The sequence below is a fragment of the Heterodontus francisci genome, chromosome 17 (genome assembly GCF_036365525.1).
Source record: "Heterodontus francisci isolate sHetFra1 chromosome 17, sHetFra1.hap1, whole genome shotgun sequence".
NCBI classification, from domain to species: Eukaryota; Metazoa; Chordata; class Chondrichthyes; order Heterodontiformes; family Heterodontidae; genus Heterodontus; species Heterodontus francisci.
This window is the reverse complement of record NC_090387.1, coordinates 54523295-54539994: the sequence shown is the minus strand read 5'-3', so window position 1 is coordinate 54539994 and position 16700 is coordinate 54523295.

Sequence of the window (16700 nt, the reverse complement as noted above, 5' to 3'; positions counted from 1 at the left end):
CTGATGCACAGCAGTATGGCTGAAGTACAAGAAAATGTGCGTAGAGACACAAAAGGCTTTCAATTTCCTTGTTTAATGTTGTATAAATTAAAGTGAAGTATAAAGTTTCCACACCTGCCTGTAGTTTGCTCTGAATTAATGTTCAGTTATGATCATTAATAATGTCAGTGAAAAAAGTAACCGCCTGATGATTTCCTTGAATAAATGAAGCCGTTTTGTGATTTACATAGAAACCATGTATGTGCTTGTTTTCATGGATCAGTGTTACTCGGTTTTATTTAAAGTTTCAATTTATTGTATTGTGCCTTACTATTTTAACTGAGGGTGGGTCTCCAAAAGAAATGGGTGGAATTGTCCAGATAGAAAATTTCACTTTGATGTAGTTTTAAAGTAATGGGGGTTGTGGCTGTTGGTTCTGGGTAAACCAGGACTTTGCTGTATTTAAATGTCCACTGAAATGAAATACAAATATTGTTTTCTACATGGTGTATATTTGATAAAGAAAATATACATCTTTAACAGTTTCACATTGTTACAACTTTGTTTCTGCCATAGATGCCTCCTTGGATTCAGGGATTCCATTTGCTTCTGTAAACTTTCTGAGCATCTTACTATATTAACCTGCTTAATAACATAAACCAGGGGTAGCACAATAATGTCCCCTTGTGACATGAAATGAGTATTTGTGATGAGGGGTGATCTGATTGAGGTGTTTAAAATGTTAAAGAAATTTGTAAGTGTAGATTTGGAAAATGTATTTCCTCTGATGGGTGAGTCAAGAACAAGGGGACATCATTTAAAATTAAAGTTGTGCCATTTACGAGAGCAATCAGGAAATACTTCTTCACACAAAGGGTAGTGGAAATCTGGGGTAGGATTTTTGTTTTGGTGTCAGGACCACAACGCAGGGATCAAATGTGGGTCCCGGCCCCGCACCATGTTGGATGTAGACACTGACACACTTTCCATAGAATGGCCAATTAATTGCCAGAGGCCGCATGCCATCCAATTAAGGATGGCGGGTGGGGTCACAACACTGGAGGGCCAATGGGAGGCCCTCCAGCACTGAGACAGAGGTAGCCTACCAAAGGCAGGTAAAGGAGAGAGCAGGTGCTTCAAGATGGAGGCGCCCTCTCATCATTTCTCCATGTTCCCAAAATAAAAATGGCCACATGGCCAGACAGCCATTGTGGAGCCTGTGGCTGCAGCTGCGGCCATCTTTCTGCACTGGCAGCGGTGTGGGGGGGGGGGGGGTCTTTAAATTATTCTGGAGCACTGTCCCTCCCACCCACCATCTGCCGGTGGGAGGCCGCCTCCTATAACTGGCTGTGTTTTGTCCACTGCGGGGGCCCAGCTGCCGACTACAAAATTCCAGTTGGTACAGGAGAGGAGCCTTATAGGCAGTTTAATTGCTTCAGTTGGCTACCCTCAACTTGTGATTGGGTAGCTGTTGTGCCTCAGACACGGCCCCCTTGAAAATGGCACAGAAAGATGCTGGCAAACTGGCTTGCTGCTCTCCCATGCCAATATTTCTGCCCAGCCATCTCCGGTGCCGCCTCCGTGGCCGTGTGGAAATCCAGCCCCTGGAATTCTTTACCACAAATAGCTGTGGATATTGGGACAGTTGGGGTGTTCAACACTGAAAGTTTTTGTTAGTTATGAGTATCGAGGGATAGGGAACTAAGGTGGGCAATAGAATTAAGGTGTGGATCTGATTGAATGGTGGAATACACTTGAGGGCTGAATGGCCTTATCCTATTCCTGTATTCCTATGCATGTGTATTTCTTCAGTTTCTTTGAAAATGGACAAAGAAAACACTTGGTGTGACAAGGCCAGACACAAATTGAAAAGCTACTTTGTTTCATAGCCAGGTCAACATACAGAGCAGGCTCATTAATTCAATCTGTTCAATTTATCATTGCGCTAGCCCATAGTGTGGATGATTGTATTTGACATAAAAAGGTTGCTTCTAGCTTTCATCCAGAATTTCTAACCTCTTTGCCCCAGTGCAAACATTCATAGTCTTTAATAAACCTGACTGCTCTCACAGCCTTGTTGTTTCAAAATGCCACTGGGGTAAACATCGATTTGCACCATCTTTTGGGCAAAGGCGTAGCAATTTGTGACAAGCCTGTGTCTGTTACCGTGGAGGCAGGCAGCATTCAAACTTGGTACTCCCTCCTCATTTACCAGATTATAGCGTTGGTCCAAGCAGAGCCTGCAATCTCGGTTGCCTGAGCACTCAGAAGGGGACCGGACAGCATTGGCAGACAGCACATGGTGCAGACATCCTGCTCTTCTTAAAGGCAGTCTGTCCCCTTTAAAGAGAAGCTGCACTGAATCACAGGTGGATGCGGCTGAATGCTTTTGCTGTAATTCTAAACAAGGAAAGTGGAACAACAGGACAGAGAGAGGTTTCAGGAATGTGGCATTGGAGGCTTAGTGGTGGAGGTAGACAGGAGGAGAGATGCCTTGTTTTTGTGGCGGGCCAGGAGGCCCTCAAGGACCACACTCTGAAGGGAATGTGAGCAGGTGGCTAGGGAGGTCAATTCCATGAGTCTGGATCCAAGGATCCACAAGAAGTATCATGATCTCACCTGGGTGGTCAAAGTCAATGAATTCATCTTCAAATGACATCTCCTACCCATTGTTGCACCAGCATCTCACGCTTCTCAATGCACCATACCTCTATCACTCATCCAACATCACTCCCTGGCATTCAGGGATCAGGCCTAACATCACCATCACACACATTCCAATGATGCCAACCTCACGCCAGGTTCCTGCTGCATCTACATATCTCCATCTATTCAGCTACAGCAGGCACATCACCGAAACACAATGCAACACAATCATTGACATTGTTCCCTCTCTTTTGCCGGAGAAGGTGAATCGTAACAGGAGGGAGCAGAACAGAACTGGTAGAGGACAAGGATGCCTGCATTTCCTGAGCCCTATGGAGGAAACGGTTCACTATATCATGGGGCCAGCTGTGACCAAGTCCATGCAATCCGATGTCACTGAGAACATTGAGGACGATGGTATGTTACTGCCTTATTCTCCTTCTCAACTCCCAGCTCACCCTCTTCCTGCTATTTGGCATGACGAACAAGCTGCAGATGGTGTGACCATGGACTTCTTGGTTTCCACACATTCCCCCTTCCCTCACCCCAACCTCCCCTTTCTAATTTCCTACTCTCAGATGCCCAAGAACTGCTGCCTGCCTAGCCACAGAGCACTTAGGAAGAAGAGAGTAAAAGCACAGCACTGCTGAAGAGGCCCCATCACTTGATCTGATATTCACAACCACCAACTCAGATACTGGCACTGCAATTACCTTAGAAATTAATAGAGTTCGGATCTGTATGTGGTGAGTCACTGGGCATAAGTTGGCTGCAGCCATGCCAGAGGTAAAGGATAGTTCATGTGCCAGCTCATTGGAGGGTGAAGTTGCAGATGCTATAGGGATCTCATATGAGGACTTCAATGGGGTAGCATATAGGAGATTGCTGATGAGAATGCACATCGAGATGCTGGGTGCATTGGCTGTCACTGACAAGGAACACAAAGGAGTGTGGCTTCAACTTGGCAGAGGGCATCGCGCAGAGCTTGCCCTCTCTGCAGCCTCTGCTCCATCTCCCTGTCATGTTGCAGACCCAGAGGCACTGAAACTGCAGCCCTCATACCTTTTGCAGCCTTGTGTGTGAACATGTCACCAAATCCTCTGCTCTGCTGTGTGGTTGCAGCAAAACTCCCTGCCAAATACAGCAACTCAACACAATTCCTCCCAAAATACTCCACACGACTTCCAGAGATTTTGCAACAGCAGACGTTGTTCTAAATTACCTTACCTGTAAGGTGGGTGCCTGGCCCTTTAAATAACATTATTGCTGGGTCCCTGTTGCAGCTGAATGTTTGTTCTTTGGCGAGTGACAAATAAATATGTTGAATTGAACTGCATGTCCAAGTTTGTAAATCGTGCATCAAATTAGCTGGTAGCGTTGCTTGACATCATGACAGCATCCGTTTGGAGCTTTCAGGCTCACACTTGGGATGCCTGTGCAAGCGCCCTTCCAGGCATTGTGCACTGGAATTTGCTGACTCCAGCAGTGCTATGGATCCTAATTTCAAAACGATTGTCATTTTATCTTTCTGTACAAAAATAAATAGGTTCCATGACCTGGTTAGTTATTCTCTGTGACCTTCTCCTATCAAAACCTTCTCTTTTGTTATCTCTTGCCCCACCCCCTACTTTATTTGCTTAAAATCTTTTACATTTCTAATATTTGTCAGTTCTGAAGAAGGGTCACTGACCTGAAACGTTAACTCTGCTTCTCTCTCCACAGATGCTGCCAGACCTGCTGACTATTTCCAGCATTTCTTGTTTTTATTTCAGATTTCCAGCATCTGCAGTGCGTGTGAGTTTTTTTTTTATCACATGGGCAAGTTAAAAAGCTTATTGTTTCGTTTATGCGGAAAACACTTCCATTTAATATATTAAACACCACTTTTTAAGACACATTTTGAAAAAAAAAGTTGAGGACAGTTTGCTTAAAAAACTTTGGTTACAGTAACCTTTTCTTCAAATTCTTTCTGGAGAATAATGGTTAAAAACTCCTAAATGTGATATACAGAAAAAAAAACTATTTAGCTGGATTTCTCTTTGTAAAATGCAACAAGATGATGTAGATAGCTTCAAAGCCAATTGGAAGACAAAGTCCAGGGTGGGCAATTTAGAGGAATCCAGCATTATCCATTGTAATTTTCATAATTTAAACTTGCATTAAAAACATTTTTAAAGCCTGCAGGGGCTAATTTGGATACCCCTCTCCAACCAGCTGCAGCCACTAGGATAGCATTAGGACAGGCAAAGGCACATGGAAGACAGGCACTAAGGGAATGCACAAGGGTGATTAGTTGACTTCTGTATGCAATATGGCATGATTCGGAATGTTTATTTTGTGATTACTTCTATTTTTCAATTATGACTGAGTGGGCAATGTGGTGCTCAGTGACAGAAGGAAAGTAAGGAGAGTGGGATGGTTGGTGAATGGGAAATTGGGTTTCTGGCTACTCATATCTCACTCGAATTAGTTCTTCATGTACAGTCTGAGTAGAAAGGGGTTAAGTTGCCACCTCTCTTCCTTCTCCTCTTCCTGTTCCTCAGCTTCTCGCCTGATACCTGATGATGAAGGCTGTCCCCTCATGATGGCAAGATTGAGCAGCATGCAGCAGACCACTATGACTCCTGAGATCTGCTCAGCTGAGTAGTGCAGGGCTTCTCCAGAGTGGTCCAGGCAGCGGAATCATTGCTTCAGCAAGCCAATGGTTTACTCCATCACATTTCTGTGGCAGCATGGCTGTCAGTGTATGCATGCTGCACAGGTATGTGTGTGTTTGAAACAAAATCATGGGCCATGTGGCCAGTGAATAATCCCTTGTTGTCCCGTAGCTATCGTTTGGTTTATTGTGGTGGCTCAAATGCAGCTGGCAAAGCGGAGTGCCGCAAAATGAAGTCAACATGACAGCTCTCAGAATACCAGGCATTGATGTGTATGATTTTCTGCCTATGGTGACACAGCAGCTGTGGGAGTGGATTCCCTTTTCGTTCCGGTATAGGGTGGAGTTGACATGCAGCGCCCACACAGCTATGTGCATGCAGTCAATAGCACCTTGTACCATGGTGAAGCCGGTACTCCAAGCAAACCCTCATTCTTGCTTTGTCTGCTTGTCTCTGGCAAGACAGAATGAAATGAAGTTAGTTCTGTTTGAATGGAGAGCCTTCATGACCTCACTTGTGCAACAGTAGATATCAAACTGTGAGATGTTGTGAATATCTCCAGCGGCACAGTGGCGCAGTGGTTAGCACCGCAGCCTCACAGCTCCAGTGACCCGGGTTTAATTCTGGGTACTGCCTGTGTGGAGTTTGCAAGTTCTCCCTGTGTCTGCGTGGGTTTCCTCCGGGTGCTCTGGTTTCCACCCACATGCCAAAGACTTGCAGGTTGATAGGTTAATTGGCCATTATAAATTGCCCCTAGTATAGGTAGGTGGTAGGGAAATATATAGGGACAGGTGGGGATGTGACAGGAATATGGGATTAGTGTAGGATTAGTATAAATGGGTGGTTGATGGTCGGCACAGACTCGGTGGGCCGAAGGGCCTGTTTCAGTGCTGTATCTCTAAACTAAACTAAACTAAACTAAACTAAACATCCTAGAAGGAGCCTGATGCATAAAAGTTAATTTTCACGGTCATCTTCACAGCCACTGGCAATGCTGTCCTTGCCCTGCTGTGAGGTTGGAGTTATAGCTGCAGCAGTCGACAGTTTTCATTAGGACCACCTGAGTGAAGTGCAGACATGTCACACACGGTTCCTTGGCTGAGGCTCCAATAGGAGAATTGCTCCCTGAACACGCTGGGAAGATATGATCTTCTGCTGAGAGCCCTTCTCCCCCTCCTTCTCCTCCTCCTCCCTCTTACAGCAGTTTGTCTTGCTCTCCATGGCCTCTGATTTCTTCCAGTCATACTTTATTCCAAGAGTTCTCAACCAGAGTCCGCAAGAAGAGTTCAAGTGGTCCACAATAAGGGCGCCATTTACAAAGGCTCCACTTGCTGCCTCCAGACTGCCTGCTCCCCCTCGACAGTGATGCCACTTTTAACCTGGGCTTCTATCCAAGATGTGCTGCTAAATCTGAACCACCTGGTGGGGGCTGGCCTGCTCTGCGCCTCCCTCCCTCCCTCACTCACTCACTATTGGTCACCTGTGTCCTTCATGGCTGTTGCATCAGGTGTTGTGAGGAGAAGCAGCATCGCCAGGACAACTGTCTGCTCTGGATACCTCCAGCTGACATTCACTGCACGCGCACTAATGCTGGCACCAAGATGGCGTCCTGCGTGCTTTCCGTCTCAATTGTGTACACGAATACGGATGCCATTTTGTAAACACTAAGTGCACATAGCGCATTCAGCCACCAGCCCCCCAATAATGCCCATTGAGATTTTCCTTTGAATTGAAGTGAGTGGCCGGAAGCATCTGGCCTATTATTGCCTCTTTTAAGCAAATGCTACCATCATGTCCGACATCTGATTTTGTCCTGTTTCTGCCTGTGGCCCACCCATCTCTAAGAATGGTAGTATATAAGAGAAGTTCAATGTTGCTAGATGGCTGACCACTGGCAAGATTGTCTTGAAAGGGAACCTTCACAAGATCTTTAAGTCTCCACAACTGTGCTTTTGACTAATTTCTTTGTTTTCCCGATACAAACCGTTCTGTTAGTTTCAGCACTATTCCTGGGGCTTTCTAATTTTGTATCTTGAATCATTCGATGGAGGAATGCTGAGTCACCTGAGTAACCACGCACAAAAGGAGTTATCTAGCACCCACCCACTGATACCCATGTGACTGCACCTAGAGAGCGAAGTGTGCCTAACTCAAACTGGAAGCAATACTTTAGAAGGCTGTGCTGCAGTCATGAGCAAAGAATGGTGACACATGCTTGCCCTGAACCTGAAGCCAACCTCTACCAGTGCACCCTATGAACTCAGGATTATTCCAGGCTGTAATCAGTGGATATGAACACCATCAACTGTATCTTAGTTCATCTGCTCCTGAAACCCTCATTCATGCCTTTGTTATCTCTAGACTTGACTATTCCAATGCACTCCTGGCTGGTCTCCCACATTCTACCCTTCATAAACTTGAGTTCATCCAAAACTCTGTTGCCCGTGTCTTAACTTGCACAAAGTGCTGTTCATCCATCATCCCTGCGCTCGCTGACCTACACTAGCTACTGGTCAAGCAATGACTTGATTTAAAACTCTCAACCTTGTTTTCAAATCCCTCCATTGCCTCACACCTTCCTATCTCTGTAATGTCCTCCAGCCCCACAACCCTCTGAGATATCTGTGCTCCTCTAATTCTGGCTTCTTGAGCATCCCTGATTTTAATCGCTCCACCAATGGTGGCTGTGCCTTCAGTTGCCTAGGCCCTAAGCTCTGGAATACCCTCCCTACACCTCTCCGCCTCTCTACCTTGCTTTCCTCCTTTAAGACACTCCTTAAAACCTATCACTTTGACCAAGCTTTTGGTCATCTGATCTAATATCTCCTTATGTGGCTCAGTGTCCTATTTTGTTTTATAATGCTCCTGTGAAGTGCCTTGGGCTGGTTTATTATGTTAAAGGTGCTATATAAAAATAAGCTGTTGTTGTTATCAGTTGGCTATATGCCAATGCATTAAAAAAAGTTACTGGTTGATAGATACGAAATGCTCCATATGGCTTCTTGCAGGCTGGCTTCAAAGTTCTTACTGCATGTGATTACATTAGTGAGCTGTCGTGTTAAGCTGCTACAGCCAGTGGAATTCTTTCACAGTGTTGGTTTCCAAGTCTCTTTCCCAATCCCAAAGGTGAGTTCCTAATTGAAAGTATTAAAGCTAAGTTTAAACTGTTTCTGTACACCAATAATTTTTAACTTGCAATTTTTAAAGATAACATCCAAATTCCATTGAATCCTCTAGTTGAAAGTGTTATTTACTGTTTCCTATCTTATGCAGTTTATGGTCATAACACATAATGGACTCTTGTCATTTGGATGCAGTGGTCACATCACTATCTGTTTATTTTAATAACAAAAGAATCTTCAGCAGATTTCACATAAAAAATGGAAATGGTTTCTGCATGACAGCATGATACACTAGATTGTGATTGATGGCTACATAATTTATATATCAAAGCGGATCACAATTGGTATTGATATTTCATTCATATAGTATTATATGACTATAATACGATATTGAGTATATACTTTGCAGTTAGCGATTCTAGACAAGATTCATTTTCTCACAGAATCATTTTTCAAAAAAGATGCACAGTATATGGGTGTCTAGTAAATGCTTTTGATACCGGGAGCCTGGGCAGTACTATAGCAAATATTTCTGGTTGACTGAACGTTCTATGGGTGTCACAGAATATTTTCTCTCAAATGACAGATTAAAATGATGCAATCGGCTGCATTTTGAAAGGAAAATTGCTTGTACCAAATATTCACTGTTTGACAAACTGGTGGTATTTTATGTATTTCTCCAATGTCATTGAAACCTAATCCTGAAATGTGTATTATTTTGTATTGTGTGGACTTGATTTATATTACTGATGTGCAAGATCAAAATGTAAAGCTACTGAGGGAATTAGAGATGTCCCTGAGACATTTAGATGAATACAATGCAAGAAAATTATTATTATAAAAGGATCATGACAGCTTTCAATAATTGTTTGTTATAAATTTACCCTCCAACAATTTTATCAATTTTGGATGCAAAGGCTCCGAATATAGGGCCATAAAGATAGAAAATACTTGAATAAAATGATATGCTGAAAATGGAGTAAAGCAGCTTGGGCTATTTTCCTCACTGTTTGGAAGAAACATTAATAATCTCTGTAATACTTCTTTATAACCTATTGACAAAATGGGGGTTGGGGAATTGCACACAATTTTCAAATGCACGACTCCTGTGCTTTGTGATTCCATCCGTGTGCGTGCAAAAAAATAAAACAGTCAAACACATCAGTAATGGTGCTCTGTTAACTCTGCACAAACAATGAATGACATTTAACAAGTGCAAATGATCAAAGTGTTCATGAATCCAGCTGTCGAGTGTGGAATACGTCCACAAAATGGCTGAAAGGCAAGATCACCATGCCTATTCCATGAGCCAGCTGTTGATTGTGTTACTAGATTCTGTAAGCGCTAAGCAGCCCCTCAACAAGGCAAGTTAATGCCATGTCTGCCTCTTGCAAGAATTATGGCTAGCTTGGAAAAAATGTCATGATTTAAGAAACAGTACAAAGGCAAGGCAAGAATACATAAAGTAATATTACAGGGCATATATTGACATGAAAGAAAGCTTTAAAGCCCAAATTTCCTGGGGTACCACTCCACCAGTGCACGTTCAATGGAACATAAACCCACTTCACTTAGCCCCAGGTCTGAGGGCCTGTCCCAAATCCCAGGGATGAGGTTGTTTGCATGGATGGGGTAAGTATGTGTGACTGCATGTGTACAGTGGCAACGTCTGCCCAAATCTCTGAAAGAATTTTGGAACGATGCCCTACTGCTCCAGCAAATGAGAGGAGGTCCTGAAGGAACATCTTCTCTGCTGTTCTTCTCTTCCCATTGGCGTAAGTGGAATGTAATTGATTGCCTCTGGAATTGAGTACCTTTCTGTAGTAATTGGTTAGGGCCTTCTTACAGGCCTCAGCAGGACTACCTGCTCTCAGCAGATGTGAATTCTTCAGAGGCCATAATGGACAGAATCTCAGGGTAGCTTGGAAACTCCCCGCTTACTTGACTGCGCATGGGGTGTGCTGGGCAGGCAGAAAGTTGGCCCATGCACACCCTCTCCAAATATGCTGAGATGAAAAATATGGATTATGCCTCATTTTCTGCCACCCATTCCAGAGATGGACCAGAATATTGCCCTTGACATTTCAGGGCCTTGCTTTTTAAAGATATAGACAAACAAAAATCTATAATTGCGCAAAACAAGTATTAGCAAGCAGTACAAATGCAAGTATCATAAGGGCAAAGGGAACTATGCTACAGGAAGGCAGTGTCATGGGTTAAATCACCCTGTTTTAATCCATACTCCTCTTATGTTCATACAGCATACAGAATAGAACAAATAGTACCAGCACTGAAGGGAGGCTCTTGCAGGCATTGGCTAGAGGGCCTGCAGACCAACCAGTAAGTAACTTTTCTGCCATATAGACTGGAATTTTACACCACCACTCCCCCCCGCCTCCCCCCCCCATCCCCACAGGAGCAGCCTCATGGCGGGGTGGGGGCATTGGGGGTTGGTGGGTGATGGTGTTGTAAAATTGAGTGGGAGGCGGGGAGTGCCATTCCTGATGCCTTCCTGCCCCCGCTGCAAATTTACGAGGAGCAGCAGTTGTGAGAAACGGCTCACCCGCCCCAGGTCAATCAAGGTGCTTAAGTGGCCAATTAACTGCCACTTAAGGGCTTCTTCCCATCGCTGCTGGTATTTTACCAATGACTGACAGGCGGCTGAGGTCCCCCAGGAGACTGCCAATAAAATCTGGCAGCCTCCTTGAAGTCTGGGGGTGGGGGGCCTCCTGATCAGGCACACTGTGTTCCACGGAGGCCCCCACACAGCCCAATCACCCCCACTACACAACACTTCCCCTCCTCAACTGACCCCTTTTGCCTCGTCAGGTCCTGACCCATTGTCGTGAGGCCTCACAAACTTACCCTCATCCCCACAAACCTACCCTCATTCCGGGGCTGGCATCCCTCTTGCTGCTATGGCTCGGTGCAGTCCCAACAGTGGCGGGCGCTCCCTGTGGCACTGCTGGGACTGAGAGCTGCTGCCCTACTGATTGGCTGGCAGCTCTTGGAGGCGGGACTGCCTGCCTCAAAGGGCTGGAAGTCTCATCCAAGGCCAATTAAGGGCCTGGGAGGCATAAAATCCTGGCGTGGCTCCCAGGCCCAGTGGAGGCGGGCTCGCCTCTGACCTTTTGGCCAGTGACCGGGGCCTCCCACCCAATGTAAAATTCCGGGCATATTCTCTGATTTACATCACTATGTCCACTCCCAATAATACTCAAATGAAGACACAAATAGTGATCAGAGCAATTCTTCCCCAATGTTCATTGGTGTACTGTATGACAAATGTAGTTGTTAACTTCCAGAGTAAATAGGGGCACTAAAAATTCCTGTACCTGTCACTGTAAAGGGTTATGTCATTATATCAAAGCTACTTTTTAACAGAGCATTTTCAGAAAATTGAAATCAGTTGCAATTCATGCTCTGAATGAAAGACCTCTAAAATATATTTTCTCTCAATGCTTTGAGTGGAATATGAGCAGTGGAGAGCAATGTAGTAAATTATCTGAGCAACTGCCATTAACAATGCATCTGATTTTAGATAAACATTTTAATGTGCTTTAGAGTGTCAACAGCATTGGCAACGAAAGGTAACAAAAGCTCTACTTAATTGCCTAGAACAATAAGTATTAAAATGACTAATGCTGGAGAAGACAGGTTTTAATTGAGAATGATACGCACTTGCATTATACACGTTTATCAGGGTAAATGGGTAATTTATCATAATTTCAATAATGCTTGTGGATGGTGCTTTCTGCTTGGTGAGATTTCATAGCAAAAAGCTGATGTGAATATAGCCTTAGAGTTTGCATAATTCTATAACTATCCTTTAAAATAATTAATGGATGAAATACTGTGGATTCATTTCTCATTTGATTATACAGGCTATGCTTGTTTTACATTTAGAGAATTACTTAAAGATGAAATGGTTCTATAACCATTGAGCATTCCTTTTGCTATAGATGTGTTTTGGCTGGGGATATATTTTCAAAGTTTCCTTGCTATAGACATCATTTCAATTAAATTGGGTCAGGAAAGTTATTACTTTATTATATAATTTTAACTCTTAGTATTATACTGCATGTATTGCAAAGACTGTCCTTTATGTTGAATTTAATTTGACATCATTCTTTATTTATTAATGTTTGCTCTCTTAATATATGTTGTGGGACGACCTTAAGAGTGAACCACCTTAAGAAGATATAAGTGAAGGTCACCAGAGGAAGTGATGTTGAGTCACACATGACCAGGGAGTTATGGCTGTAGCCTGACAGAGTGAGATGTGTTTAGATTTGGCTCATGCAGTAACTGGTTGTATATATATGTTCTAGTTTAAAGTATAAAAAAAAAACACATTTTCTTTGGATATTACTTCTTGTCCTGTGAGTTGTACAATAGATCACACCAAAGGAACAAGTAATATTACAATACCTAAATGTGTGCTTTATTAGGATTGTTCCAGAAGAATTATTTGCATCTTAAAATGATAGTTACAACATTTTTCATCTAAATTGTATTGTCACTGTTTTTATTTAAAAGAGTAATGTTCTTCTCACAGAAGTAAATTTTGACTTGTACAAAATGTGAAGTGTGTTATAAATCTAGAATCAGACACATATTCATGATTATTTGTTCAAAGGGAAAGCTATGTACCTCAGCACCAAGCACATTTCCCTTCTCTTTTCCTTTTTGCTTTCCAAAAGTATCATCGCTACTTCAGTGTGTTCCTTCCCTCTTGCATCCCTTCTTCCCCATTACCAGCTGCTATTCCCGGGCATGTTACCCTGCAATCACAGCAGATGCAACGCCTGGCCATTTGACTGCTTTGAGCAGCTGTCCGATGACCCAAACACTCCTTCCATGTAGTGATTTACGTATACTTCCTCTAATTGAACATGTTGTATTCATTGCTGATGGTGCTGTATCCTCTGTATTGGAGAGATCAACGGCAGCTTTTGGTGACCATTTTACTCAACAGCTCAATGTGGTCTGCAAGCACAATCTTTACCTTCCAGTGGTCCACTATTATAACTGCCTTTTTATTTTCACTCTGACCTTTTTAACTTTGGTTTCTTACACTACGAGAGCCAACCCAGTACAAACTTCAAGTAAAGTACCTTACCTTCAGTATGGCACTCTGCAGCCCTCTGGTCTGAACAATATCTTTAACTATTTCAGACCCTAGGTGTCTCCCTCTTTTCCTATCTGATTCTCACATTCACATTTGACTGTGTTATCTTCTACCTCTGAATTGTTTTACTCATCTTTTGTCTTTTTACGGCCTGATTGAAATGATCTTTGAGTATCACTTTTCACCTATTTGCAGCTTTTTAAATTCCTTCTTTATGGAAGTATTCTAGCATATCTTTAATTTTGACCTTTACTTATCTCACCTTTTTTTTATGACTAGCCCTGGTGTCACATTTCAGGATTTTTAAAATCATTTTTAAATATTGGGGCTTTTAACACAAAGTGTACCTGCATAAGTAGAAAATGGGGGCTGATATTGGGCTGGATTTTACAGCCGTCTTGACGGTCAGGCATTGTGGCGGAGAGGGGGGAGCTGGACAATGTCTCTGGAATAGGCCCGCCACAGGCCTCGACACCAGGAAGGCCCGGCCCGATATTGCTGGTGACGGCGAGGCCTCGTGGTGGCCCCCTCTCCGCTCGCCGACGGGAGCCAAATCTAAATATGTTAATTTATTAAAATAAATGAAGTAAGTACTTACCCGCTCCCGTGCCGCTCCCGTGCGGCACAGTGGCGCAGTGGTTAGCACCGCAGCCTCACAGCTCCAGTGACCCGGGTTCGATTCTGGGTACAGCCCGTGCGGAGTTTGCAAGTTCTCCCTGTGTCTGCATGGGGTTTCGCCGGGTGCTCCGGTTTCCTCCCGCTGCTAAAGACTTGCAGGTTGATAGGTAAATTGGCCATTATAAATTGCCCCTAGTGTAGGTAGGTGGTAGGGAATATGGGATTACTGTAGGGTTAGCATAAATGGGTGGTTGTTGGTCGGCACAGACTTGGTGGGCCAAAGGGCCTGTTTCAGTGCTGTATCTCTAAATAAATAAATAAATAACCGTTTGGACATCTGATGCGGCACACTGGTGGGGAGCGGGGAGCAGGTAAGTATTTCAGTGCAGTGGAGGAGGTGGGGTGCAGGGTCAAACTAATATGATTGGTGTAGGGGATGGTGGGAAGGGGTGAGTTTATGAACTTTGGGGGGGAGGTCAGGTATATTTTTGGGGGGGAGAAGACAAGGAATGAATTGTATGGTTATTGGTGGGGGGAGAGGGGCTAGAAAAATGTATTTAATTTTTTAAAATAAATTTTAATTCAATATCTCTTTAAAAATTTAAATTGTAATGTAGGGTTCAAAGCCCTTTAAAAATGGCGTTGGCGCCTGTTCAGTGGCACCTGACAGCGTTGCTGGGGATGGGCCGCCCGCCCCCTCTAGATTATCATGTGTGGGTGTGCGGTCCGCCCCAGCCATTTAAATGAACCGCTGCGTTGAATATCGCTGTGGCTCCAGGGTGGTGATCTTATAAAATCCAGCCCATTATAGATGCTCTTTCTCCATAGACTGCAAATATTAAGCAATTCCTTAGCCTGCCTTGACATTAGATAAACACTTTCTGTATGTTGTGTTGGTAAGTCTCTGTTACTTTCTGGCTGTGAACAGAAGGAGTTTTAAATACAGGTAGTCAGCCAAGTTTACAACCAGAGAGGTGTGAAAGGAAACTTGGGCCAGGTACAGAAGGGGAAAGCAGGAATTTCGTTAGAAGTTATTCCGTTCAAGTAAAACAACCCAGTGATGTGTGAAGGCAAGTTATATTAAATTGAGCTAAAGAAGTCTGATCATAACTTTTACACATTGTGTACTTGCAAAATAAAACAGCTTTATGATTCATATCTGGCCTCGCTTTGCCAAGTGTTTTCTTAGCCCATCAAAGAGATTGAAGAAGCACACATGCAAAAGAAATTTTGTTCAGATCACAAGGGGTGGTATTGTTACATCCCCGGGTTCCGCGACAGCAGTGGTTCTCAAACTTTTTTGGTTGAAAGACCCCTTTTCAACAGATTAATAATCACTGACTTCCCCAGCTCCAACCCACTCCCTTCACCCAAATTATAACATGGTGTAATACTCAAAATATGAAAGTGCTGCATGTAAAGAGTTCTTTTTTATTCTTTCATGGGATAAGAACATCGCTGGCAAGGCCAGCATTTGTTGTCCACCCTAATTGCCTTTGAGAAGTTGGTGGTGAGCCGCCTTCTTGAACTGTGGCTTTAACAATACTTTTGTGAGAATAGTATTTACCTGCAGATATCATTGAGATGGGTGTGCCTGTTTCTCACTATCAATCCCTGGCAGGAGCACAGAAAGAGCAAGAGCCTGAGAAGAACAGAGCACAGAGAAAACACTGGTGGAGCAAAAGTGCAATGAGAAGCTTCTTTATATCGTCTGATGCAACATAAATGAGATGAGTGGAGTTCAGATTGTTGAAGATCTCAAAACAGGTTTCTTACAGTTACCAACTATATACAGTACAGAGCTAGCTATTTGCAGGTCTTGCCTCTTGGTGTTCCAGTTAAAGGGTGGAGCTGGCATGTAGTCACATGACTATGTCCTGCTCCTTAGCTAATTAGCATACTAAGATCTTAAAGGCAATCACACAACAAGAGTGAGAGTAGGAGCACTGAGGAAGCACAGCACAGACAGAGTAGGAGCATGGGGGGAGCAGAGCACAGAAAAAGTCAGGGCCCGGAGAAAGCAGGAGCATTGGGAGAGCAGGAACCCGAAGAGAGGAGAAGCCCAGAGAGAACAGGAGCCTAGAGAGAGCAGAAGCCCAGAGAAAGCAGAGCGTGCAGAAAGCACAAAGGGAGTAGAGAAAGAGCAGTTTCACTGTGGGAGCAGAGCACAGAGAGAAAGCAGAAGCAGGCAGAGAGCACTAGAGGAGGAGAAGGAAGAGCTGGAGCACAGCGGGTACAGAGATGCCTCCGGCCGCCACTCACTCGCTTAGCCTTAACCGCGGCACCTTGGGCAGTCACCCAAGTCCCCCACCTGTAAGGCCGGCCTTGCTTCATAGACCCCCCAGAAGGTCTCCACAGACCCCAGTTTGAGAACCTCTGTGCTGTAGCACAGCTCAATATTGGCACACCCTAAATGTGAGATGTTCAGACTGCTTATGGGAGTAATGAGTAGCTCTGATAGAATTTGCAGTTAGTGGCTTCCTGTCAGCATTGTACTAGTTCTGTCGAAAGGCATCCACCCAGAATATGAACCTGTATCTTCGCTTT